This window comes from Pinus tabuliformis, chromosome 1_1, assembly GCF_031772625.1.
Source record: "Pinus tabuliformis cultivar Carrire ecotype Pingquan chromosome 1_1, CPIR1, whole genome shotgun sequence".
Classification (NCBI taxonomy): Eukaryota; Viridiplantae; Streptophyta; class Pinopsida; order Pinales; family Pinaceae; genus Pinus; species Pinus tabuliformis.
The window spans coordinates 670,705,812-670,733,010 of NC_142297.1; the positions used below are offsets into that span (position 1 = coordinate 670,705,812).

The 27,199-nt window shown below is 36.0% G+C and overlaps 1 pseudogene; it reads right to left on the reverse strand.

Annotated features, from left to right (window-relative positions):
- Positions 1 to 6,235: 6,235 nt before the first annotated feature.
- LOC149215192 (cytochrome P450 750A1 pseudogene) lies at positions 6,236 to 6,715 on the reverse strand (annotated as a pseudogene).
- Positions 6,716 to 27,199: the final 20,484 nt, after the last annotated feature.

Below are 27,199 nucleotides of genomic sequence, written 5' to 3' on the forward strand. Positions count from 1 at the left end.
GCAACAAGACGAGCTTTATGTTTATCAACTTTTCCATCTGGTCCATACTTGGTTCTGTAAACCCATTTAAATCTAACAAGTTTTCATCCCTTTGGAAGAGGAACAAGATCCCATGTATCATTTTCCAATAATGAACGATATTCTTCATTCATAGCTACGTCCCAATCTAGATGGCTTGAAGCTTTTGCAAGTGTGTCAGGATCATAATTCGTTGAAGCTTGAGCCAGTAAAGAAGAGGCTCTATCGAACTGAGAACGTGTATGTCGTTGATCTGTAGGATCATCGAAAAGAGCACCTACTGCATCTCGAGTAGCACAGACCCATTTTAGAAGCCGAGGAGATGAAGGAGGATCTTGAGAAGGTGGGGGAGGATTGTCATCCTCGTGGTCATCATCTAAAGAAGAAATATTTTCAAAAGTAGAAGGGATAGAGAGAGGTGGCACATCTGTCGAACTAGGCTCGTAGGCCGATATTTTTTCAGCAAACTTTACATCTCTTCTAATGATAACATTTTTGGACTTAAGTGGAATAAGTTTATATCCTTTGACATCTTCAGAATATCCAACAAAAATACATTTTCCACTCTTAGGTTTTAAAGCTTTATGCTTCTCATCTGGAATATGGGCCCATGCTTCACTTCCAAAAACACGAAAGTGACTTACATCTGGCTTAATTGAGCTCCATGCTTCTTCTGGAGTGATATTCTTTAAAACCTTAGTAGGAGTGCGATTTACTATGTAATTTGCACAGTTAATTTCTTCTGCCCAAAAATTAAGACTAAGTCCTTTAAATTGAAGCATACAATTAGCCATTTCCTTTAAGGTGTGATTCTTCCTTTCAGCTACACCATTTTGTTGTGGAGTATATGGAACAATATGTTGCATTTGAATTCCACTCTCAGTGCAAAAGTTGATGAATTTGTTGTTAACATATTCTCCGCCATTATCAAATCTTAGCTTAAGAATTTGATGTCCAGTTTGTTTTTCAACAAAGGCCTTAAAGGCCAAGAACATGTTAAATACTTCACTCTTGAGTTTTAAGAAGTATACCCAAGTGCGTACAAAGAAATCATCAATGAAAGTTAAGAAATACTTGTAGCCAGAGAATGAAACAACTGGAAGTGGACCACATAAATCACTATGCATAAGCTGCAAGGGGGCTGAGGCGTGCCAAGAGGCACGCTTTTCAAAACTACCCCGATGATGTTTTCCAAGTACACATCCGAAACAAACACCATCTCTACAAAATACCATTGGAATACCTGTCACCATATTTTCTTTACATAGATTCTGAAGGGAGCGATAGTTTAAGTGACCAAATCACTCATGCCAAAGTTTGCTCACTTCATCATTATGAGCAACAAATACCGAGGGAATATTTGATGGCCCAAAGTTGCTAAACTTATACAACCTTGTAGAATATCAACAATGCCAATAGCTAAAATTTGTCTAGGATCTCTTAGGTCCTTAATTACAACATCATGAGGTGAAAATTCAATGATTTTACCTTCACCTGAATGAGTTATCTAATATACAGATAGAAGGTTGCAGGATAAGTTGGAACACGTAATACATCATTAAATTGACCATTGTCTATATGAACAGTTCCAGTCCCTACAACACTAAGAGATCTATCATCACCAACATATATATTTTTAGTGTTACAATCATTTAAAGAAGAAAACATGGCTTTGTTTTTGGCCATGTGATAAGAAGCTCCAGAATCAATGAGCCACTCATGATAATGAGAAGAAGAAGATACATTTAGTGCATATCCAGACCGAGATGCTTGACAACCACATGCAGAAAGTGCTATTCCTGAAGATGAATTTGAAGTTGAAGAGTGCTCCAAATGGATGTTATGCTTCTTCATTGCTACTTCCAAGGCTTCCATATTCTTAAAGCATTTGGATTATAAGTGGCCATCTCGATTACAAAAGTCGCAATGTCTATCAGTCTTCTTCCCTTTGTTTTTATTTGCCTTATCATTTTGTTGAAATGATTTTTCATTTTGAGACTGAAATTGCTTAGGACCCTTGTTTGGTTTAGGACCATTCTTTTTAGGATATAGCTTCTTAGGATTCTTTGAATTTGGTTGCTGCTGAGTGGCTAAGTCTTTCTTAGAAGAGTTTACAAGATTAAGAAGACCAAGATGTAAGAGTTTTTCTTGTTCTCTTATTAAAGAATCACAGAAGGCATCAAAGGAAGGGGACTTGTAGTATTGTCCTTGAGAAATGAAGGCTTCTCTTATAGAATGGAAGGTGGAAACAAACATAGAGTAGGCTGGTCCCAACTTAGTAAGAATGGAATAGATGAGGCTACCATCTTCTTTCTTAACCTTAACACCTTCCAAGAGAAGTCTACGGGTCTTGAACTTAGACAAAAAATCTTCAATGGAAGAAAAATTATTGGGGTCCAACATAAGCAACTCATTTTCAAGTTGATAGGCTCTAATTTCATTTTTAGTTCTAAAAACTTTAGTGAGTTGTTTCATTGCTTCATTGGGGGTATCAAGTTCTGCAATATGGAATCTAAGGTCTGGAGAAATAGACATCCCTATCAACCCACGTGATTGATCTTGCCTATTTTCCCATTTGTCTGACTTATCTTCATCTTTAGGTTTGGTTTATTGGCCTGAGGTTATTCCGTAAAGACCTTTACTTCTAAGTAAATCCACAATGTGGGACCACCATTGGAAATAGTTGGTGCTGTCAATAATAACTTGGCATGGAATTTCCATTTTAACATAAACTAAAGCTATAGATGCTGAAAATAAGTGTTCCAATGGAAAAATCTTGAAAAAATAGGTTGATTAAAAAAAATGGCTCTGAAAACGGCTTCCGGATGAAGAAGTTATGGCTTTTTTAATAAAAGTTGTTGAAGATGCCGACGAAGTGTGTGAATGTGCAGAAATGAATGATAATGTTATATTTAAAAAAAACCTCCCCCCTTTCCAAACATAAATTTAATTAGCTCACTTTAAAAAAAAATTATGTGACTCACTTTTATAAATAAGTGAAAGTCACTTTTACAATGGTACTTTATGAGCTACCCACTAAATTGTAACTTAAATAAAAGATAAAGAGACTTTAGAATTATAAGTGACTCATTTTTTATAATGGGTGAGAACACTTTTACATAAAGTAACTTTAAAACATAAGCTACATGTGTTTTTTGAAAAAGTAACTCAACAAAAAGAAAGACTTGAACTCAAGACCTCTCTTCTCATAAAGTACCTTTGGACCAAGTGAGCTAGTTTAAAAGTCTAGTAATTTTTGGAAAAGAGGGAGGGGTTTTTTTTTAGTCACTGAAGCTTTGGGGTGGTGCTTACTTGAGAAAGCTCTTTTTTTATTTCAAAACAAAAAACACAAAACCCAACACGGACATACAAAAAAAAAAAAAAAAACTTACGGCGTGAAGTTAGCTTTAACCAGAAACTACATATTTTCCTCAATGTTTCTGATTTTCCGAGATCACACTAAGGCGCGACAGAAAAGAGCATACACATGATAAAAATCCTTCCTTTCAGTTTCTGATTTGCCCAGATCGCACAGAGCCACGAGGCAAAGAGCATACGCAGAAATGAAAGGTATAGATCCGGTAATAAAAAACAGAGAGCTAAATAAACCGAAATAAACAGAGAGAAAATAACTAAAAACCGCAAATAAACGTTGTATACCTCCAGATCTTAAAAATGGCGTAGCTAGGGCTACCAGGAACAGATGCTCCTAACACAATAGAGAAATCCTCTCGACCCAAAAACAGTCAGAAATAGTAGATCTAGGAAATGACAGTCGGATGTAGTTCTACCGGCTTCAGATTTGGATCACCAACGAATGCGGCCCTCAAATAGCTCTAATACCATGTAGGAATTTACAGGGTAGGTTCCTCAGACAGAACACCAAATGACACCTCTCACAAATAGATCACATATCAATACACCAGTATTGTTGACGTGGTTAAAACCCTCAAAGAGGGAAACAGTCCACGGCTTGAGCCAACGTGACCACTTCAGGAAATTTATTAATAAAAGAATGAAAATTTACATAAGCTTCTCTCATGAACGGTTACACTACAAATGACCCTCCATGCTCTTTAAATAGATATCATGGACCAATTGGGTGTTAAGCCATGGATCAAGTGTCGGTAATACCGAGGAGAGAATGAACCGTCAAATAACTACATATCGTGACTGTCGGATTGTAAGTTACAAAAGTACATAGTAAAGAAACACACTTTACCTAACTCTATACTAGACCAAGTTATACTTAACTATTTCCTATGTGTTGGAATATCCTAACACTTCCGTGTTGGGAGATGGAAGCTGAAGCTGGCGAGAACTAAATGATTTTATAGCTAGCGAGAACAGGAGGATAATACCTGCGTTTCTAGTTGTGTTTCAGGAGGAAAACTAATCTAGGGAACAAGAGAGAACAACAGAGATCTAGAACCAAGACTGAGGGAACAAGGGAGATCTGGAACTAGGAGAAGCCAGGGTTTGTGTTTCTTCAAGTTAGCTATTTAACAAATCTAAGTGCTTAAGCTGTATTAAAAGTCCAACAAATTCTGGTGAAGATAAGTACAATAGATTCTGGTAATTCCTTTAGCTCAGTACAACCACAAAGCTCCAGCCTTATGAGGGATGTATGATTGCTTAAATCCGGAAGAACCTGAAGATTTGTACAGTAATTCAGCTTCAGTACTTTTAGATTGTGGGGACCCTGCAAAAGCATTGTCCATTAACCAATTTAGCAGGTATTTCCCAGTATTTCTTTTTGGTATTATGAGAGCTTTTATTCATAGTGGAAGTGGAAATTACATGCAAGCAATACAAGCTTTATTTTTTGTTTATATTTTGCTTTCCTAATTACCTTTTCATTAGACAAAGTTGTCCAGACTGCCTCGATGTCTTTGTTGAAACTCAAATCTAGTACAGCTAGTTGCTTCATCTTCCATTCAAATGGTAAGCATTTCAGTGGGCAGTTTCCCATCTCAGCTAGTTTATTGCTTGAGGCATTTGTGCAAAGTCTCCCTCAATGAGAGCTCCATCCAACCAACGCAGTTGCAAATTACTCGCTCAATGAGAGCTCCATCCAACCAATGCAGGTGCAAATTACACATTGTTTTCAAATTGTTGGTTTGCAATGTAACTTCTTGCTGAAGGTATGTTAGAGATCGTACCTTTTCTGTTCCCTGCACAGAGCAGAATTCATACAATTTCATTAGCATGAATCCCAACCTACATGCTACAACAATTTAAAATTATCTACTAGAATCGATAGCTTATACATTTTCAATCAAAGTTGAGACTCAGATCACCCAAACAACTTCGGAGCTAAGTGAGAGTTCCACTCAGAATTGGACAATGGAGGATCGGTCAATGGCCGGTGACAGCCACTGGGCCAGAGGATGGCCAAATTTTGGTTCTGTTTAGCCCAAATTTTGGGCATTGTTGAGACAACAAACCTGCTACAACAACATATTTGAAGACGCAAATAGGGTTGATTTGTTCAAATGGAAATATTTGAACTGATAGCTTTTACATTATTCTGGGAATTACTGAGACATGAAACCTACTACAACAACATATTTGAAGACGCAAATAGGGTTGATCTGTTCAAATGGAAATATTTGAATTGATAGCTTCTACATTTTCAATCAAAGTTGAGACTTAGATCATGAAAACAACTTCGGAGCTAAGTGAGAGTTCCACTTAGACTTAGATAATGGAGGGCTAGTCAAAGGCCGTAGGCAGCCACAGGACCGGAGGAAGGCCAAATTTCGGTTCTATTTAGAACAAATTCTGGGCATTGTTGAGGCAACAAACCTGCTACAGAGGAGAATATTTGAAGACGCAAATAGGATCTGTTTGAACTTTGATCAAGTAACCTTGTCGAAGAATTTGGGACAGTGTTCTCTTCAACAACTAATGACATTAAAGAATCAGGAAAACCAGTAACCAAGATCCTAAGCTTAAGACCTGCTTGAGAACCACTAATTACAGATGCAAAACTAACTTCAAAGACAAGACAGAAAAATGATAACAAATCACAGTATAGTATATGATACAAGCATACAATAGAAGAAAGGAGAGAGTGAGACACACCATCTCCAAAACTATGTTTGTATTAGCCATGAATGCATATTTTTCGGCAACGTCCTCGTAAGCCTTGAAGGCACTCCTCCATTATGCTATGGACCTTTATTCTACAACAGTTTTCACTTTGCTACTTTCTCTAACAACTGATCTTGTGTAGTTTCTTCATTCGGCAATTGACACCTTGCAAATCCATCCAGCCTAAATAAGGTAGGTAATCTACAATATTAAATGAGCCGAGTAACAGAAGACTTTCTTTGACCATGGAATCGAAACCCTTTAGGTCTGTGTCTGTATACTTTTTACCAAATGCCATCCTGTAGGTTATAGTCGTAGCCAGGGATGCCATGGCTTTCTTGATGTTTAAGGGACGAGAATCATCTGAATTGATAATAGAGCGAGTCATCGTTGAGACTTCCTCTTCTCTAATAAAGCAGATGTAATCTACCCTCCTGGAGCTCAGTGACTCCGAAGTGCAGAGCTTACGCATTTGCCTCCAGTAAGGGCAAAATGGAGCAAATGCGAAGTTTGCAAAATTATATGTCAAATGCTTAGTAGTGGCAGATTGCCATTGGTTTGTGAAAAGCTGATCGTGGGTTTTTAGAAACTCAGTGGCCATGTCTATAGAAGAGACCACCAAGGTGGGGGCGGAACCGAGGCGAAGAGACATAAGAGGCCCGTGTTTCATAGACAGACCTGCCAGCGCTCGGTGGGGAAGTGTAATACATGCAGATAAGGTCGCAGCTGGCACACTGCGTGATCCATCCTTGCCACAAGTAAAAAAACATAATTGAAAACCTCGTTTGGGGTGGGTCTGAGCAGTTATGCTCCATCTGGGTTCTATCGACAATCACTCCTGGCAATAACAAGTCTTTCGTGGCAGGCAATAACAAGTCTTTCATGGCAGGGACTTGCTGCCTCCGTAGCCTTTCTTGTTGGTTTTAAGTTCTACTTTTCTATGTTTAACACTTTGTAAACAATTTTTTATGGTTTAAATATTAGGTTCTGGTTTAAGGTTTATGTTTCGATACTTATTAATTTTATTTTTTCTTTGCTTGAGTTAATTTTTATTAAGTTCAGTTTTAATGGTTTTAGGTATAAAGTAAAATGAAAAATACATAATAAACTTTGAATAATAGAAAAGGATAAATAAAATAAAATAAAATAAAAACTAATTTTTTTTAATGCAAGCTTGATCGAAAGCAGGTGAATTCATTTAGTTTGGTGTGTGAGGGTGCCTTTTGATGATGGTTATCTATTTCCATCAATCAAAAGAATATAAATGGTTATGGCTCATTGTTTTCAATCTTTTTGTAAAAAACAACTCTTAGCATAGAATTTAGGAGATTCTTAACTGAGAGTGAAGAGTGAAAATTTAGGAGATTCTTGATTGAGAGTGAAGAGTGAAGAGTTTCAACTCTTGGCCATTGAAGGCATTTAGCTTTAAGAGCTCATTTTACTTCACTAGCCATGTGATTAAAATCTCAATAAAAATATAAAAATCTTATTTAAGAGATGTCATAACTCTCATCTAAAAGATGATTTAAATATAAGTGAAATATTGCAATGATTATACTCTCAATAAAAACTCTAAATATTACATTGCCTCGTTATAACTCATTTTAGACAGTGTCATACCCATCTCCAAACCTCACTCAGGTATGGTTCTTAAGTTTAAGAAAGGAATCTTTTATGTGTGAATTTTCCTCTTTGTTTATAAGTAGAGAGAGCTCTAGATGTGGTTAGATATCAATAAATACATTCACATCTAGAATCTTTTTACAGAAAGAAGGTACACCTATCCAAGGAGGAGGTGAAAAATGTGAGATTGATGTCCTTGCTATTCATTTTTAATTCAATAATAGGGTAACCTTATTCACAACTACCTCAATAATACCATGCTCATTATCACTCCATGCTCAGAGCCTTTGCTAAATAAAGGAATACACCTTCTTGATGCAACATCCCCGGGTTCATTCTTTAAAAACGATAGAAGAGTGTAATTGGTTTTACTATACTAAATTTAGATAACTCTAGTTTTTTTTTCCAAAAGCTATCCAAGTAGATGTCATGCTTATAGCCTAGGATAAAAGTAATGTTAGACACATAAGTCTTAACGAAAATAATCTTCTTAGTCATACTTAGATTGTAAATAATGGAAAAGTTCTTCTCTTTTAAAAATGTTATGACTCATGTATTTGACATGAACAATGAACTTCCCCATAACGAAAATAATCTTCTTAATCATGACTAGATTGTAAATAATAGAGAAGTTCTTTTCATTTAGAAATGTTATGACTCATGTGTTTGACATTAACAATGAACTTCCCCAAATATTCAACATTAAAGACCCTTTTCAATATTCAACATTGAAGATCATTTTCTTATATAATTTGTCAAACGTCTTTTGTTACAAAATATTTGAATAATTAACTATAAAAATCATAATAATAATAACTTCCAAGGATATCCTTCACAAGAACCCTTGTTGAGATCACAATGGAAAACACCATCATACTACCCTACTTCACTCTACCGTATCCTGCATCTCTTATAGACCATAAAAAAAAACTGATGTTGAGGAAAACAAGTCCATACTAAAATATGGAATTGCATGATGAGGTTCCATCCTTTAAAACAAATGATGGTCTAACAGAATGGTTGACTAGCCATGGCAAGTTAGAATCCTGTGTAATATCAAATAATTTTTTGATATTTTAACTATACCTAATATTATTAATTCTTATTCACATCATAAATGCTACCAGGTGTGATTCATAATTCACAATCTCATTGATGTCATAGTTGGTAATAATTGTGATTCATTGAAATTTTTTAGTAAGAATGATGATAATTATTGAAAATATTTTTTAATTATTGAAGTGATTGTCACAATTTTTTATTGGCAATCAAATAGATGGAGTAATTGTCACTTTAAGAACATGAGATTAGCTTCTAACTCAATATAATGGTAAGAGTTTGGAAGTTTCTTAATATCTATTAATTTTGGTGTAACAAAAGAAAAACCAATATGATGTCCTTTTGATTCTTAAATTAAAATTAAAAAAAATATTAAAATAATTATCACACTCACCTTATTAAAAATCAAATACATAAACTAATTACCACACTAAAAAATTATTAATCTCTAAATTTTTTATGTAACAAAATCATCGACATCAAGATAATTTAATTTTATTACACTATATTGATAATAATTTTAGTACAATTCAATGAATACAACTCCTTATCACGTGCAAATCTACCTTGATAAAAGTGGCATTTACTATGGATAACTCCGGTTAGTCAATGTTAATCTCGATACCATCAACACCGATTCTGACGCCGTATCCTGCTTTAAACAAATATATGCAATTTGAACTAATTCAGCAAGAGCTAACCAACTTGCCATAGGGCATTAAATGCCCATATGGAGGCGGCCTTTACAATGCATGTCGATGCTCTTCCTGCCCGCATCCATCGTCCATCCATCATTTATCCGACAGGCCGTCCCCATCGCATCATTCCTTTTTTGGGAACGCGGGACCCACCACCTCCGAGCTGGCACCGGCCCATTTTCAAACCTGCCCTCACGCCAAAAGAGCCATTTGCTCCATTCGCGCTCCCGTCGAAGCTGCTCTGCCTCTGCAACCCGTCTCGAGCATACACCGCCCGCGCTCACAGTGCTCGCTCACCCACCTCGCAGGTCCGCTCACGGTGCTCAATCCCGGCATTCTGTGCGCCCTCAAGCGTGAGGTAAATTAACCTCTCTGCTTACAGAAAATTCAGACGAATTTTATGAAACCAGTCGATGGTTTTCACAGGAAATTTGTTTATGAATTTCCATTTTCAGATGAAAATTGTTGGCGAATTTCACTGTAGCGTAAACAATTAAATTCAAAATTCATAAATGGAGAAAGATTATAATACGTGGTTTTTGAAAATACTGGCCATATTTGCGCGAATGGTTTCATAAAATTCATCTGAATACGGTGGGAAAAACCCTTCGGCTTGTCAGACTTGAACTGTTCGAACCCTATGAAACGAGTCGATGGTTTTCACAGGAAATTTGTTTATGAATTTCCATTTTCAGATGAAAATTGTTTATGAATTTCACTGTAGCGTAAAAATTTGAACACCCTGAAGTAGAATAAGAAAAACGGTATATGGGACTGAAGCAATGCCTAATTTTTTTTAGCAATCAACTACATACACTCTGTAACAAAAGGGAAAGGACTCGTTTACCAAAGCATTACTGCAGATGGAATAGCAAGCTTAAGAAAGTTTGTAATGTCATATAAAGCTTCCCTTGAGAAGGATGTCCATGTCTTCTTGCATGCAGGGGAAAATTTAACATAAATTGATAGAAGTGCCACATTTAGCCAGTTGGAAACGATGTTTGCAAGCGCAGCTCCTTTATTACCTAATCCAACTTTGAACACCAATATCCAACAAATGGGAAAATGGAAACAAAGAGTTATTGAACTGCTTAACATCATCGGAAAGACAACACCTTGTGATTGAAGAAATTTCACTAGGGGTTGCAGAGCCCCAGTAGCAAACAAGCTAGGAATCATCCATCTTGGAAAGTTCCCTGCTTCAAAAGATATTAAAGGGTCTTGGAAAAGGGCTACAAGAATGTGTCCCATATATGCCCATATCACAGAAATTGGTATGCTCACACAATAAAGAGCAACAATTGCTCTCTGCAGTTGAATCCCAAGCAAATGATATTGCTTTGCTCCATATGCTTGTCCGCAAAGTGTCTCTAATGCACCTACCATCCCCATCTGTTGATAGACACGCAAATAATTAAAAGATATCTGATCAGTCTAATGTTGAGGACTTTTGAAGATTGAACGATCCATTTCTCACTTTCAGCTTAACTTTAAGTGTATTTACTTACATATCATTCTATAAACAAAATATCAAACCTAATAAGTTTGTACTTCAAGCAACTACAAGTTAAAAACTGTATTAAGGATCACTTTTCACTTACAAGATAAAATTGTATTAATGATCACTTTTCACTGGCAAGTAATTGAGATGGATTCATGTACAATTTTTAAATTTTCTGTAGGTATTCAAGGAGGCTATTAAGCATGTTGCTATGCGCTAAGCATACGGTAAAGAAAAGCTCCTTATTTATGTCACTTTAAATGATTGTTCCATAATGCAGGAGCATCTAATTTGGAAAAAAAAGAGTATTAATGTTATTATTAGTTGAGCATGTAGAATATAAAAGTAGTGGTACCCTATCCTCGTAGGTAAGAGAATCTTGGATAGTTTTAGTGATAATACGAATTTCAAATTTCTCTAAGCTCTTATGTGTTGTTGGGGAAGAAAGGGAATTGTTCTTTCTTTGTTCTTGTTTGTGGATGATATTGCCGTGCACTCTGAAGGCTATACATTCAGTTGTTGCTTTGGCAACCCCTGGCCATGCCACCATCATGGTATCAGAGCAGTGGACAAGATGGCCAATAGAAGAATTTCAGTATGGCAGTGGAAAGAAGCAAGGGCTGGAAATCGATGAGTGGACACCTGCGAGTTACTTCATAGATTGGAAACATTTAGCACACATGATTTGACTTCCTGGATATTGCCTCTTGTTGATGGTGATCTGGATAAGCATAGGAGTGTTCTATCTATTTGGAACCCTCCACCCAATGCAATCCCTCTTTCAAGATGTGAGTAATAGCTCTGGAAAACACTAACAGTGAACTGCAATTGGAATCACTGGATATAGCAATGTTTTTGAAAATGTAACAGGAAAAACCATTTTCTAGGGTTTATTTAGTCAATCTTACTAAAAGATGATATTTTGAAATCCTTAGAATCCTTGATAGCATGACAAGGTTTGTCTTAAATGATTCATTTCTTCTTGTCATGCTACATCCTCATTTTCATGAACATGCATGCATTATTAACTCTTTATGCCCAAAGTCTTATCACTAATATTTGAATTTCTGCTATTTTTCAAGGATGTGCATTCAAACTTGAGGTAGCATAAAAATAATCAATTTCAATCAAGATATTTTGTCATATTAAAGTATTCTAACATGAATATATTTTTTTGTTGTCACTATGCAGTGCTTCTAAGCTCACGGAATGGTGGAAAAGTGGACACTGTGCATTGAAGTATCATGCCGCCCAAATCCGGGTCGAGCATCTTTAAAATTTGTCCTTCACAATGGGGCAAAAAATCATGCGGTTTATAGAATATGGGAGGTGCAGGGAAAGACAACCAATAACGAAGCATACTACATTACACTTGTTGCAGGGTTAAAAGAGGAAAAACACAATGGGGTGAATAGCATAACAGTGCTAACAAACTCAGATTTAATCTTTAATCACATGGAAGGCATCTACAATGTTCGCTCAGACAATTTGAAGCCCCTCTACAGAGAGGCAAAAATCTGGAGTGCTCAATTTAATTCTTTTATGATAAAGCACCTTGCGGAGATCCATAAAATGTCTACTGATCTAATGGTTGGAGCAATCTCAAGTGTAGATGCAGGTGCCAGAGATGATTCAAGATCATCGTTCATTCCACTGGCAAACATTGATCAGCATCAATATAGGTCTCGACTGTGTGTATACACCATGGTTGTCATTTTTCTTGGGATTCTCATACCGTGGTTCTTTTAGTGAAGAACTCGTTAATGTACTTTTTTTCGTTTTGTAATATCATTCACCTTAGATGTCCACTCATGTTATAACTGAATTCATGTGTCCAATTATGTACATTATATTTGAGGTGAACTAATTATTCTTAACCTACTGGTGGTTCGGTGAAGATTATTGTAGCTCCATTTGAATTTAATTTTAATTTCAAGTTTCAGATGCTACCTCTTTAATACCGTCTTGATTTCCACCTGGATGGATGCCATGGGAATAAATGAAAGTAACAAAATAGGGTTATTTACATTTGGTTTGTTGGTTTTCACAACATTTAAGAAGTATAAGTCATTTTTGATGCAAACACTAGCTATATCCATATCTATATGATGACACGCTGGAAATAGTTGATGCGTGATCTAATGTGAGATGAAGAATTTCATACCATGAAACCCTCCTAGGAACATTGATGCATAATAGACAAACTCTAACCTAGTAGGAAGTGAATTTTCTTAGGTACATGGTTTGCCCTAGAATGATGCAATGTACGCATATATCAATGAAGCCCTACATGCCCATGATGCCTTTGAAGATGCCATAATCTTAATAAATAAAGAACACAAGTGAAGAAACACTCATCTTTCAAAATTGCCTAAAAGATTAAAAATATGGAGTCCCTAAACTTTGTCAAAATCATAGTGATAAATTCTGCTTCAAAAAGCTTAATCCTCCATATTCTTGACATTTGTTTTTCTTGACATGTCCCTTGTTCGTCACACCCACACTAATCTTCCAACTAGGACACCTTTCTTACATGCACAAGAAATGCTCTAGAGTCTAGTGTCCCATGTTTCCAGCACCGGAACCAAAGACTAAGGCTTTGGAATTTGCAAGAATGACACCAACAATAACAACTAGAAAGTTAATGCGTAATGCCCCATAATATTGGACATCTCGTTACCATAGGTCTAACTCAGCTAATGGCCATAGCTCATCGTCTAATCAAGAACACTCACTATTGACTTTACACCAGAATCAACGGTGATGTGCGACCATAAAAAATATGCCATAAACCATAACAGGGAAGTACGTCATCACCATCCATATTCATCAAATTGTAACGAAGAAAGATGTAACAAAATACCATTCTTATTAACATATATGCAACAACTACAAGAATCTTGATGGAACAGAGTAGGTTATCAAACATTTAGAATAATGCTCCATTCAGTATCCACACAATATGGCAAGAACCCTTCAATCGCATGCCAAAACTAATCAATGTTACCACTTGTAACAACACAAAACTAGCAACAACCCTAAACTGTTCAGAGCTCAAGTACTTGTAGACCACTACTTGCTCAATGTAAATTTAGGTAACCTTTACAGCGTTCTGTTACCCTGATGTACATGCATCTTTCACATCCAAACTGGTAAGTAAAGAAAAGTCGTTTTCAAAGAAACGTTACAATGAGTTCGAAGCTCTCTTAAAACTTCCAAGTTTAAAATGAATATCACTTTACATTTGACCAAGTGAAATAATATATCTAAAATGGGGATTAATAACTCAACGACCAAGTCAAATAATATATCTAAAAGGAGGAGTACTCGCTGTACCATATAATTCATCTTTAGATCCCGTGTAATGCATAAAGAGGTGGAATACTATGTTATGGAGCCCATGTACTATTATCACAAGCATCACTTTCATTTATATCAAGGTGTCAAGGTTATTTCTATATTATATGTTAATTAGAGTCTAGCAGTGAGCAGCTTGATTAATTCATATATCCTAAAGCCTTATGAATAATTGTATAGCTATGTTTGTATAGAGATGTAAAATTGGTTGTGTGAATGGCCTAGAGATGGCCTGTGCTCATGGTCTTTTGGAGCTAGTTTACATATGACATCACTATGTTTTCACAATCATAACAGATTATATCAGTTCATTTACTAAATGAACTAAATTATGGTGCATCCAGAAACCAGATTAGTGTGATATTAGAAATTTTATTCATTAGATTTTAAATCCAGAATGTTTCAGTGTAATGCCTTCTGGACCTATTTTCACAATCATAACAGATTAAATCAGTTCATTTACTAAATGAATTAAATTATGGTGCACCTAGAGACCAGATTTGTATGATATTAGAGCTTTTGTTCATTAGATTTAAATCCAGTGTAATGCTTTCTGGACCCTCTTTGGTATATGGGTTGTTATCTATGTAATGTCCATAATAATTGCAACTTTTACAATAATATTGTCTTTCCTCCTCCTCACTGATTGAAGAACAAGGATCCATTAAGCTGCCAATATCATCCATAGACAAGATAACTGCTTAGCTGTATAGCTAGTTACACAGATCAAACTAGTAAGTAAAGCAGAGTCGTTTTCAAAGAAATGTTACAATGAGTTCGAAGCTCTCTTAAAACTTCCAAGTTTAAAATGAATATCACTTTACATTTGACCAAGTCAAATAATATATCTAAAATGTGGATTAATAACTCACCGACCAAGTCAAATAATACATCTAAAAGGAGGATTACTCGCTGTACCATATAATTCATCTTTAGATCCTGTGTAATGCATAAAGAGGTGGAATACTATGTTATGGAGCCCATGTACTATTATCACAAGCATCACTTTCATTTATATCAAGGAGTACATACTAAAATACGGAATTGCATGATGAAGTTCCATCCTTTAAAACAAATGATGGTCTAACGGAATGGTTGACTAGCCATGGCAAGTAAGAATCCTGTGTAATATCAAATAGTTTTTTGATATTTTAACTATACCTAATATTATTAATTCTTATTCACATCATAAATGCTACTAGGTGTGATTCATAATTCACAATCTCATTGATGTCATAGTTGGTAATAATTGTGATTCATTGAAATTTTTTTAGTAAGAATGATGATAATTATTGAAAATATTTTTTAATTATTGAAGTGATTGCCACAATTTTTTATTGGCAATCAAATAGATAGAGTAATTGTCACTTTAAGAACATGATATTAGCTTCTAACTCAATATAATGGTAAGAGTTTGGAAGTTTATTAATACCTATTAATTTTGGTGTAACAAAAAAAAAACCAATATGATTTCCTTTTGATTCTTAAATTAAAATTAAAAAAATATTAAAATAATTATCACACTCACCTTATTAAAAATCAAATACATAAACTAATTACCACCCTAAAAAATTATTAATCTCTAAATTTTTTATGTAACAAAATCATCGACATCAAGATAATTTAATTTTATTACACTATATTGATAATAATTTTAGTACAATTCAATGAATACAACTCCTTATCACGTGCAAAGCTACCTTGATAAAAGTGGCATTAACTATGGGCAACTCCTGTTAGTCAACGTTAATCTCGATACCATCAACACCGACTCTGACGCCATATCACGCTTTAAACAAATACATGCAAGTTGAACTAATTCGGCAAGAGCTAACCAACCTGCCATAGGGCATTAAATTCCCGTATGGAGGCGGCCTTTACCATGCATGTCGATGCTCTTCATGCCCGCATCCATCGTCCATCCATTGTTTATCCGGCAGGCCGTCCCCATCGCATCATTCCTTTTCCGGGAACGCGGGACCCACCACCTCCGAGCTGGCACCGGCCCATTTTCAAACCTGCCCTCGCACCAAAAGAGCCATTTGCTCCATTCGCGCTCCCGTCAAAGCTGCTCTGCCTCTGCAACCCGTCTCGAGCATACACCGTCCAAACTCACAGTGCTCGATCACCCACCTCGCAGGTTCGCTCACAATGCTCAATCCCGACATTTTGTGCGCCCTCAAGTGTGAGGTAAATTAACCTCTCTGCTTACAGAAAATTCAGACGAATTTTATGAAACCAATCGATGGTTTTCACAAGAAATTTGTTTATGAATTTCCATTTTCAGATGAAAATTTTTGGCGAATTTCACTGTAGCGTAAACAATTAAATTCAAAATTCATAAATGGAGAAAGATTATAATACGTGGTTTTTGAAAATACTGGCCATATTTGCGCGACTGGTTTCATAAAATTCGTCTGAATACGTTGGGAAAAACCCTTCGGCTTGTCAGAGTTGAATTGTTCGAACCCTATGAAACCAATCGATGGTTTTCACAGGAAATTTGTTGATGAATTTCCATTTTCAGATGAAAATTGTTTATGAATTTCACTGTAGCGTAAAAATTTGAACACCCTGAAGTAGAATAAGAAAAACGGTATATGGGACTGAAGCAATGCCTAATTTTTTTTAGCAATCAACTACATACACTCTGCAACAAAAGGGAAAGGACTCATTTACCAAAGCATTACTGCAGATGGAATAGCAAGCTTAAGAAAGTTTGTAATGTCATATAAAGCTTCCCTTGAGAAGGATGTCCATGTCTTCTTGCATGCAGGGGAAAATTTAACATAAATTGATAGAAGTGCCACATTTAGCCAGTTGGAAATGTTGTTTGCAAGCGCAGCCCCTTTATTACCTAATCCAACTTTGAACACCAATATCCAACAAACGGGAACATGGAAACAAAGAGTTATTGAACTGCTTAACATCATCGGAAAGACAACACCTTGTGATTGAAGAAATTTCACTAGGGGTTGCAGAGCCGCAGTAGCAAACAAGCTAGGAATCATCCATCTTGCAAAGTTCCCTGCTTCAAAAGATATTAAAGGGTCTTGGCAAAGGGCTACAAGAATGTGTCCCATATATGCCCATATCACAGCAATTGGTATGCTCACACAATAAAGAGCAACAATTGCTCTCTGCAGTTGAATCCCAAGCAAATGATATTGCTTTGCTCCATATGCTTGTCCGCAAAGTGTCTCTAATGCACCTGCCATCCCCATCTGTTCATAGACACACGAATAATTAAAAGATATCTGATCAGTCTAATGTTGAGGACTTTCGAAGATTGAACGATCCATTTCTCACTTCCAGCTTAACTTTAAGTGTATTTACTTACATATCATTCTATAAACAAAATATCAAACCTGATAAGTTTGTACTTCAAGCAACTACAAGTTAAAAACTGTATTAAGGATCACTTTTCACTTACAAGTTAAAACTGTATTAAGGATCACTTTTCACTTACAAGATAAAATTGTATTAATGATCACTTTTCACTGGCAAGTAATTGAGATGGATTCATGTACACTTTTTAAGTTTTCTGCAGGTATTCAAGGAGGCTGTTAAGCATGCTGCTATGCGCTAAGCATACGGTAAAGAAAAGCTCCTTATTTATGTCACTTTAAATGATTGTTCCATAATGCAGGAGCATCTAATTTGGAAAAAAAAGAGTATTAATGTTATTATTAGTTGAGCATGTAGAATATAAAAGTAGTGGTACCCTATCCTCGTAGGTAAGAGAATCTTGGATAGTTTTAGTGATAATACGAATTTCAAATTTCTCTAAGCTCTTATGTGTTGTTGGGGAAGAAAGGGAATTGTTCTTTCTTTGTTCTTGTTTGTGGATGATATTGCCGTGCACTCTGAAGGCTGTACATTCAGTTGTTGCTTTGGCAACCCCTGGCTGTGCCACCATCATGGTATCAGAGCAGTGGACAAGATGGCCGATAGAAGAATTTCAGTATGGCAGTGGAAAGAAGCAAGGGCTGGAAATCGATGAGTGGACACCTGCGAGTTACTTCATAGATTGGAAACATTTAGCACACATGATTTGACTTCCTGGATATTGCCTCTTGTTGATGGTGATCTGGATAAGCATAGGAGTGTTCTCTCTATTTGGAACCCTCCACCCAATGCAATCCCTCTTTCAAGATGTGAGCAATAGCTCTGGAAAACACTAACAGTGAACTGCAATTGGAATCGTTGGATATAGCAATGTTTTTGAAAATGTAACAGGAAAAACCATTTTCTAGGGTTTCTTTAGTCAATCTTACTAAAAGATGATATTTTGAAATCCTTAGAATCCTTGATAGCATGACAAGGTTTGTCTTAAATGATTCATTTCTTCTTGTCATGCTACATCCTCATTTTCATGAACATGTATGCATTATTAACTCTTTATGCCCAAAGTCTTATCACTGATATTTGAATTTCTGCTATTTTTCAAGGATGTGCATTCAAACTTGAGGTAGCATAAAAATAATCAATTTCAATCAAGATATTTTGTCATATTAAAGTATTCTAACATGAATATATTTTGTTGTTGTCACTATGCAGTGCTTCTAAGCTCACGGAATGGTGGAAAAGTGGACACTGTGCATTGAAGTATCATGCCGCCCAAATCCGGGTCGAGCATCTTTAAAATTTGTCCTTCACAATGGGGCAAAAAATCATGCGGTTTATAGAATATGGGAGGTGCAGGGAAAGACAACCAATAATGAAACATACTACATTACACTTGTTGTAGGCTTAAAAGAGGAAAAACACAATGGGGTGAATAACATAACAGTGCTGACAAACTCAGATTTAATCTTTAATCACATGGAAGGCATCTACAATGTTCACTCAGACAATTTGAAGCCCCTCTACAGAGAGGCAAAAATCTTGAGTGCTCAATTTAATTCTTTTACGATAAAGCACCTTGTGAAGATCCATAAAATGTCTATTGATCTAATGGTTGGAGCAATCTCAAGTGTAGATGCAAGTGCCAGAGATGATTCGGGATCATCATTCATTCCATTGGCAAACATTGATCAGCATCAGTATAGGTCTCGACTATGTGTATACACCATGGTTGTCATTTTTATTGGGATTCTCATACCGTGGTTCTATCAATGAAGAACTCGTTAATGTACTTTTTTTTCGTTTTGTAATATCATTCACCTTAGATGTCCACTCATGTTATAACTGAATTCATGTGTCCAATTATGTACATTATATTTGAGGTGAACTAATTATTCTTAACCTACTAGTGGTTCAGCGAAGATTATTGTAGCTACGTTTGAATTTAATTTTAATTTCAAGTTTCAGATGCTACCTCTTTAATACCATCTTGATTTCCACTTGGATGGATGCCATGGGAATAAATGAAAGTAACAAAATAGGGTTATTTACATCTGGTTTGTTGGTTTTCACAACATTTAAGAAGTATAAGTCATTTCTGATGCAAACCCTAGCTATATCCATATCTATATGATGACACGCTGGAATAGTTGATGTGTGATCTAATGTGAGATGAAGAATTTCATACCATGAAACTCTCCTAGGAACATTGATGCATAATAATGACAAACTCTAACCTAGTATGAAGTGAATTTTCTTAGGTGCATGGTTTTCCCTAGAATGATGCAATGTACGCATATATCAATGAAGCCCTACATGCCCATGATGCCTTTGAAGATGCCATAATCTTAATAAATAAAGAACCCAAGTGAAGAAACACTCATCTTTCAAAAATGCCTAAAATATTAAAAATATGGAGTCCCTAAACTTTGTCAAAATCATATTGATAATTTCTGCTTCAAAAAGCTTAATCCCCCATTTTCTTGACATTTGTTTTTCTTGACATGTCCCTTGTTCATCACACCCACACTAATCTTCCAACTAGGACACCTTTCTTACATGCACAAGAAATGCTCTAGAGTCTAGTGTCCCATGTTTCTAGCACTGGAACCAAAGACTAAGGCTTTGGAATTTGCAAGAATGACACCAACAATAACAACTAGAAAGTTAAAGCGTAATGCCCCATAATATTGGCCATCTCGTTACCACATGTCTAACTCAGCTAATGGTAGCTCATCGTCTAATCAAGAACACTCGCTATTGACTTTACACCAGAATCAACGGTGATGTGCGACCATAAAAAATATGCCATAAACCATAACAGGGAAGTACATCATCACCATCCATATTCATCAAAGTGTAACGAAGAAAGATGTAACAAAATACCATGCTTATTAACATATACACAGCAACTACAAGAATCCTGATGGAACAGAGTAGGTTATCAAACATTTAGAACAATGCTCCATTCAGTATCCACACAATATGGCAAGAACCCTTCAATAGCATGCCAAAACTAATCAATGTTACCACTTGTAACAACCCAAAACTAACAACAACCCTGAACTGTTCAGAGCTGAAGTACTTGTACACCAATACCTGCTCAATGGCAATTTAGGTAACCTTTATAGCATTCCGTTACCCTGATGTACATGCATCTTTCACATCCAAACTAGTAAGTAAAGCAGAGTCGTTTTCAAAGAAACGTTACAATGAGTTCGAAGCTCTCTTAAAACTTCTAAGTTTAAAATGAATATCACTTTACATTTGACCAAGTTAAATAATATATCTAAAATGGGGATTAATAACTCACTGACCAAGTCAAATAATATATCTAAAAGGAGGATTACTCGTTGTACCATATAATTCATCTTTAGTTCCTGTGTAATTCATAAAGAGGTGGAATACTATGTTATGGAGCCCATGTACTATTATCACAAGCATCACTTTCATTTATATCAAGGTGTCAAGGTTATTTCTATATTATACGTTAATTAGAGTCAAGCAGTGAGCAGCTTGATTAATTTATATATCGTGAAGCCTTATGAATAATTGTATAGCTATGTTCTTATAGAGATGTAAAATTGGTTGTGTGAATGGCCTAGAGATGGCCTGTGCTCATGGTTTTTTGGAGCCAAGGCTAGTTTACATATGACATCACTATGTTTTCACAATCATAGCAGATTAAATCAGTTCATTTACTAAATGAATTAAATTATGGTGCACCCAGAGACTAGATTAGTATGATATTAGAGCTTTTGTTCATTAGATTTAAACCCAGTGTAATGCCTTCTGGACCCTCTTTGGTATATGGGTTTTTATCTATGTAATGTCCATAATAATTGCAACTTTTACAATAATATTGTATTTCCTCCTCCTCATTGATTGAATAACAAGGATCCATTAAGCTGCCAATATCCTGCATAGACAAGATAACCGCTTAGCCGTATAGCTAGTTACACAGATCAAACTAGTAACTAAAGTAGAGTCGTTTTCAAAGAAACGTTACAATGAGTTCGAAGCTCTCTTAAAACTTCCAAGTTTAAAATGAATATCACTTTACATTTGACCAAGTCAAATAATATATCTAAAATGTGAATTAATAACTCACCAACCAAGTCAAATAATATATATAAAAGGAGGATTACTTGTTGTACCATATAATTCATCTTTAGATCCTGTGTAATGCATAAATAGGTGGAATACTATGTTATGGAGCCCATGTACTATTATCACAAGCATCACTTTCATTTATATCAAGGTGTCAAGGTTATTTCTATATGATATGTTAATTAGAGTCTAGCAATGAGAAGCTTGATTAATTCATATATCGTGAAGCCTTATGAATAATTGTATAGCTATGTTTCTATAGAGATGTAAAATTGGTTGTGTGAATGGCCTAGAGATGGCCTGTGCTCATGGTTTTTTGGAGCCAAGGCTAGTTTACATATGACATCACTATGTTTTCATAATCATAACAGATTATATCAGTTCATTTACTAAACGAACTAAATTATGGTGCATCTAGAAACCAGATTAGTGTGATATTAGAAATTTTATTCATTAGATTTTAAATCCAGAATGTTTCAGTGTAATGCCTTCTGGACCTATTTTCACAATCATAACAGATTAAATCAGTTCATTTACTAAATGAATTAGATTATGGTGCACCCAGAGACCAGATCAGTATGATATTAGAGCTTTTGTTCATTAGATTTAAATCCACTGTAATCCCTTCTGGACCCTCTTTGGTATATGGGTTGTTATCTATGTAATGCCCATAATAATTGCAACTTTTACAATAATACTATCTTTCCTCCTCCTCACTGATTGAAGAACAAGGATCCATTAAGCTGCCAACATCCTCCATAGACAAGATAACTGCTTAGCCGTATAGCTAGTTACACAAATCAAACTTTACAAAAAAAACTCGTTGAAAAACCATGGTGCTTTATAGGCCTTATCTTCCTAGGCATATACTAAAAGAATACAATTTTGTATAAATATAGTGAAATATGCTACAAATTGCAATGACATTTGAAAAACTCCATCACTAACTCTGCTTTCCAAAGCAATGGGTGTCTCACTTGGAGGAGGATTACAACACAAATAGCCATGGAACTGCTATTATAGCTCTGTTCCGAAGAATAGATAACTCTTGATACATAATATAGCCGAAAAGGTATAACAGTAACCAGATCGTTCTGCAGGAAAGTGATCTAAGGTTAGACTTCACATCTGAAAACAAATCTAATATATTCTTAGTGTGAACAGGACTTTATTAGTTATGACTTCCACCTGTTGCACCTTGTCACCATCCTATACGAACCAGCTGACTCCCTGATCAGAGAATCTGTGAGATGGCTTTCCAAACAAACTTGGAAAGGCTGATTTTATTCACTTTCATGGACATCAAAAGACAACTATAACTGCAAGGAGATGATGATTCTGCCATAAAAAATTAATAATCAGCTCAAGATTGCAGTCGATTGCCACGCAAACTACTAGGTGATGCCTGGCAATTAAGTTCCTAGAAACATGAAGCACAAAACAATTTAGAGAACTAATATTGTAGCATGTACTCTTTGCTTGAGTTTAAGTGTTGTTTGAGAATTCTAGGGGGCAGCTGCAAACTTTCAAAATTTTGAGTGCATTCTTTAACTCAAAAATTCAAGAACAAAAAAATCCCAAAGCAGAAAAATATCAAGGTTAAATGTCACAATTTGGAATGAGCTTGATTAGCATACCTCTGAAAAACGCAGGTGTCCAGGCATCTGATACAGACTGCTTCCTTTTTGACTTCCTGCATAATTAAGAAAAAAACATATTATATTAGAAAATGCCCACAGTAAGCCAGTCTCTTCTGCTCTCACAAAATTCAATATCTTTCCAGCATAGCTCTTGAAATTAAATCCCTGTGGTCTCTAATACTATACAATGAGACCCTGTTTGTTTAATAGAGCAGCTGATCATTTCATGCCAACATCACTATGCAAGCAATCCTCAAAGGTTTTTTGTTGCAACTATAAAACCAACCAGACCTACTGAAGAATAGCCAAAAAGTCATATCATGAGGAAGCAAAGCAATAAAACCCCAAAATGAAACACTTTGAATACATTGACCAAAAGAAATGACAAAACCATAGCAAGAAACAGGTAATGGCAATTGTTTGATTCATCCCCTGAAAGGAAGGCTACGAAGGATTTTAGTTGCAATAACAAACATGAAATCATAAATCATCTTTCAAAGCAGCACTATCCAATCCTAGCATGGCTCAAACAATCTGCAAGGCGAGATCAGTTTCAACTGTCACTGAATTTTGGGCAGTTGGGTTATTGGCCATAACACCGTTAGGATCATCTGGGTTCTTTTCATTCCAATAAATATTCTGGCACAGAAACCCAACTGATCAGAAAACTTACTTGGCATAACTGAACCACCAACCCCTCCCCATGATGATGGCAATGCTCTTCAACAGAATTAAATTGCAGTCAGAGAACACGGTGTTCTAAGCTAACTTAGAAGTTAGAACCACCATTCCCTATTTGATCTAATCCAAAATCTCCACATACACTAACAGTTTACAGTTCCAAGGCCATCAAAAATGCAGGGAAACCGAGCAAAAAGGGCAACTATAATGGGTAGAAATGGAAATGTAAACAGTAAGTCAGCAAGCATGGATCCTTGGGCCTGTGATCTGTAACTCCCAATGTTTAAGCAAGCAATATCATTATGGAGGCCTGGGAAGTGATGAAAAATGGTCAAAATGAAAAAGAATTCAAAAGAAATATGGGGAAACTCACCTTTTTCAAACAATGTGGGGTAATCCTGGCCTGCAGACCATAATTCATGGAGGAACCCACTTGCTTCTTCCATTGCTTCACCCCACCTTCCTGCTCATTTCTCTCCTCGTCTTGGTTCACTCTCGATCTGCTACCCCTTTTTAGACGGCCTCCTCCCCTATATATTCTCTCTGCTACACTTGCTTCAATGCATTTTTAGAGAACTGAAACGCTGTTATATTCACATTGGGCAGATGGGTATACCATTTCTGGCTCCTTTTCACTGTCTTTTCATATTTTTCTATTTTCTATGTTGACTGGAGTGTTTTCAATGCAGGCATGTTCTGTAGAAATTTATGTGCAGGTGAAGTGCAACGCGCCTTAAGATAATTAATGTTACTCTGTTCTGTAGAAATTTATGTGCAGGTGAAGTGCAACGCGCCTTAAGATAATTAATGTTAAATGTTGTAGGTTCTGTTTGAGTTCAATCCTATTGCTCCGTGTTGAATGGCCCTTAGTTTGACTTATATTAACAAAACTGCTCCACAATCGTATGCAAAAAGATGATGTTTGGTCAATTTAGTGAGGTCTAAATTTCTACTTTAAAATGTCAACCCGGGGTTCGTAAACTGACGAAGTGAAGTGTACTATATGTACTAGATAACCATTTCCTTAGTCTTTTGTCGTTTGTAGTTTTTTAAGTTTGTTTTTGGATTTATCTTTCCCTAATGTGAGATGATGAAAAGGTGATAAAGCAAGTGAAATATGGATGATTATGGTGATATCTAAGTGGTTTTTCAAAACTTAAAAGAAAGAAAACTTTAAAATAACTGCAATGAAATCAATTCTTAAAAATAAATAAAGACATCAAACAATGAACTAATGACATCGGCCCAGTATCTTTGTTGCTGAATGAAAATGAAAGTGAAATCTACACTAAATTCAATTAAAAGTAAGAACAACTAATCCAAACTATTTCAACTCTTCAATTCAATCTTCCTTGTGAAAAGATATCATGAAATGTTAAGCAATGTGAAATCTAAAAGAAGTTAAACTGCATAAAAGAAACTAATCACACTACTTTAACTCTCTTGACCTTTTGCCTTTCAGCTTAATTTACCCTGTGAGAAACAATCATGAACAAGTCAAGCAATGTGAGATCTAAAACAAACTAAATCAAGCTATAATGAGTGATATTCTGGTTCCTAATAAAGTTATTTGATTATAGAAAGAAACCGTTAACAGATGAATAGCATGATATCTAAGAGCAAAAAATAAATGTACAACTTAAGGAAATGACAGTACTGGAAATCAAACTTCAGAAAACAAGAGTCAGCGACAAAGACAAGATGATCTCGTATGCCAATAGTTATAAAAAGAAAAGGTGAAAAATTGCCCCGGGCTGCCTAAGAAAACCTGCAGAAAACACTGATCAGTTGTAACCATAAAAGAGAAACAATGAAAATGTAAATCAACAGAAATCAAAAAGCTTTGTTATGTATAGCTAATATACATGATGAAATAAAACGCAACATTTAAATGACAACTGTACAGCTAATATACATGATGAAATAAAACGCAGCATTTAAATGACAACTGTACAGCTAATATACATGAACAGGAAAAAAAAGTAATGCAAGAGTTAAAGGACAACTGTACAAGGCTTTAGTGAGCAGGGGCCCTCTGCCACTTCAGCCGATTCAACGAACAACTACAAGCTTAAGTTTAAACCAGTCTTCTCATATATTAAACAGCAACGTAAAAGTGCAGTGGGGAAATACAACAACTTCGAATTACATTACAAGAGATTAACTTTTACAGCGTTCATGGACGCGTTATTTATAAGGAAAGAAAGCTAAACAAATTAACTAAATCTACGCTATTAACCACGCTGCCAGAGACACGTAAATCCTCTTCAGCCCGGATCTAGGTAACTGTCATCATGTTTATTAAATCTGAGAGGTATGGCTGTTGGATTCACGCTACCAGGATGTCTTCGTGGCTAAGGACTGTGCCACGTAGCTTCACGTGCTCAAAAACAGAGCTACGCAGAGCCGTGCCACCACTGAACACTTCCGTTGACTATCCTTTGCCCCTTGTTTGACCACGGGCTTTTATGGGCGTGCTGGATGATCTGGAGGGACATGTTCCATGTCCTTGACTCCTGTAACTTGCCCATGTGGCTTGTTTCTTCAAAGGACACCTGTAGCATGGTGTTTGACAAAACAGTTGCGGAATCCTGTGCTGGCTGCAGAAACCTGGGTCGGCTGTGGAAACCTGTGTCGGCTGCGGAAATTGAGAAGCTTCCGCAGCTATCTGAACAAAATTCTAAACCAAACAACAGTCATCAGCGTAGTTAGAAAACCATGTCAAAAGCTCTTTTTTAAACTAAAATACAATGATTTAATCAACTTGGTGGATGAAATGAGTGGAAAAAGAAGGCTGAGAGGGTGTATAGGAAGGTGCAGGTTCGAGGCTCAACATACCCCCACTGTGAAGGTGTTGCATGTCCTCATGCAACCAAAACTTAGTTATTTTCCCTTAATCCATATGCTCTGAGGCTTCTGCAAGAACATCTAGCCCTCTTCTCTTTCTCTTTGATGCTAAAATGGTCCTTGGTTTCCTGACTAGACATTTGAACTTAAGATTAATCAATGCCCTGCTCAACTTTTTACACTTTTTCTTCAGCTTCCTGTTCTTCTTTTGCCACAGTCCTAAA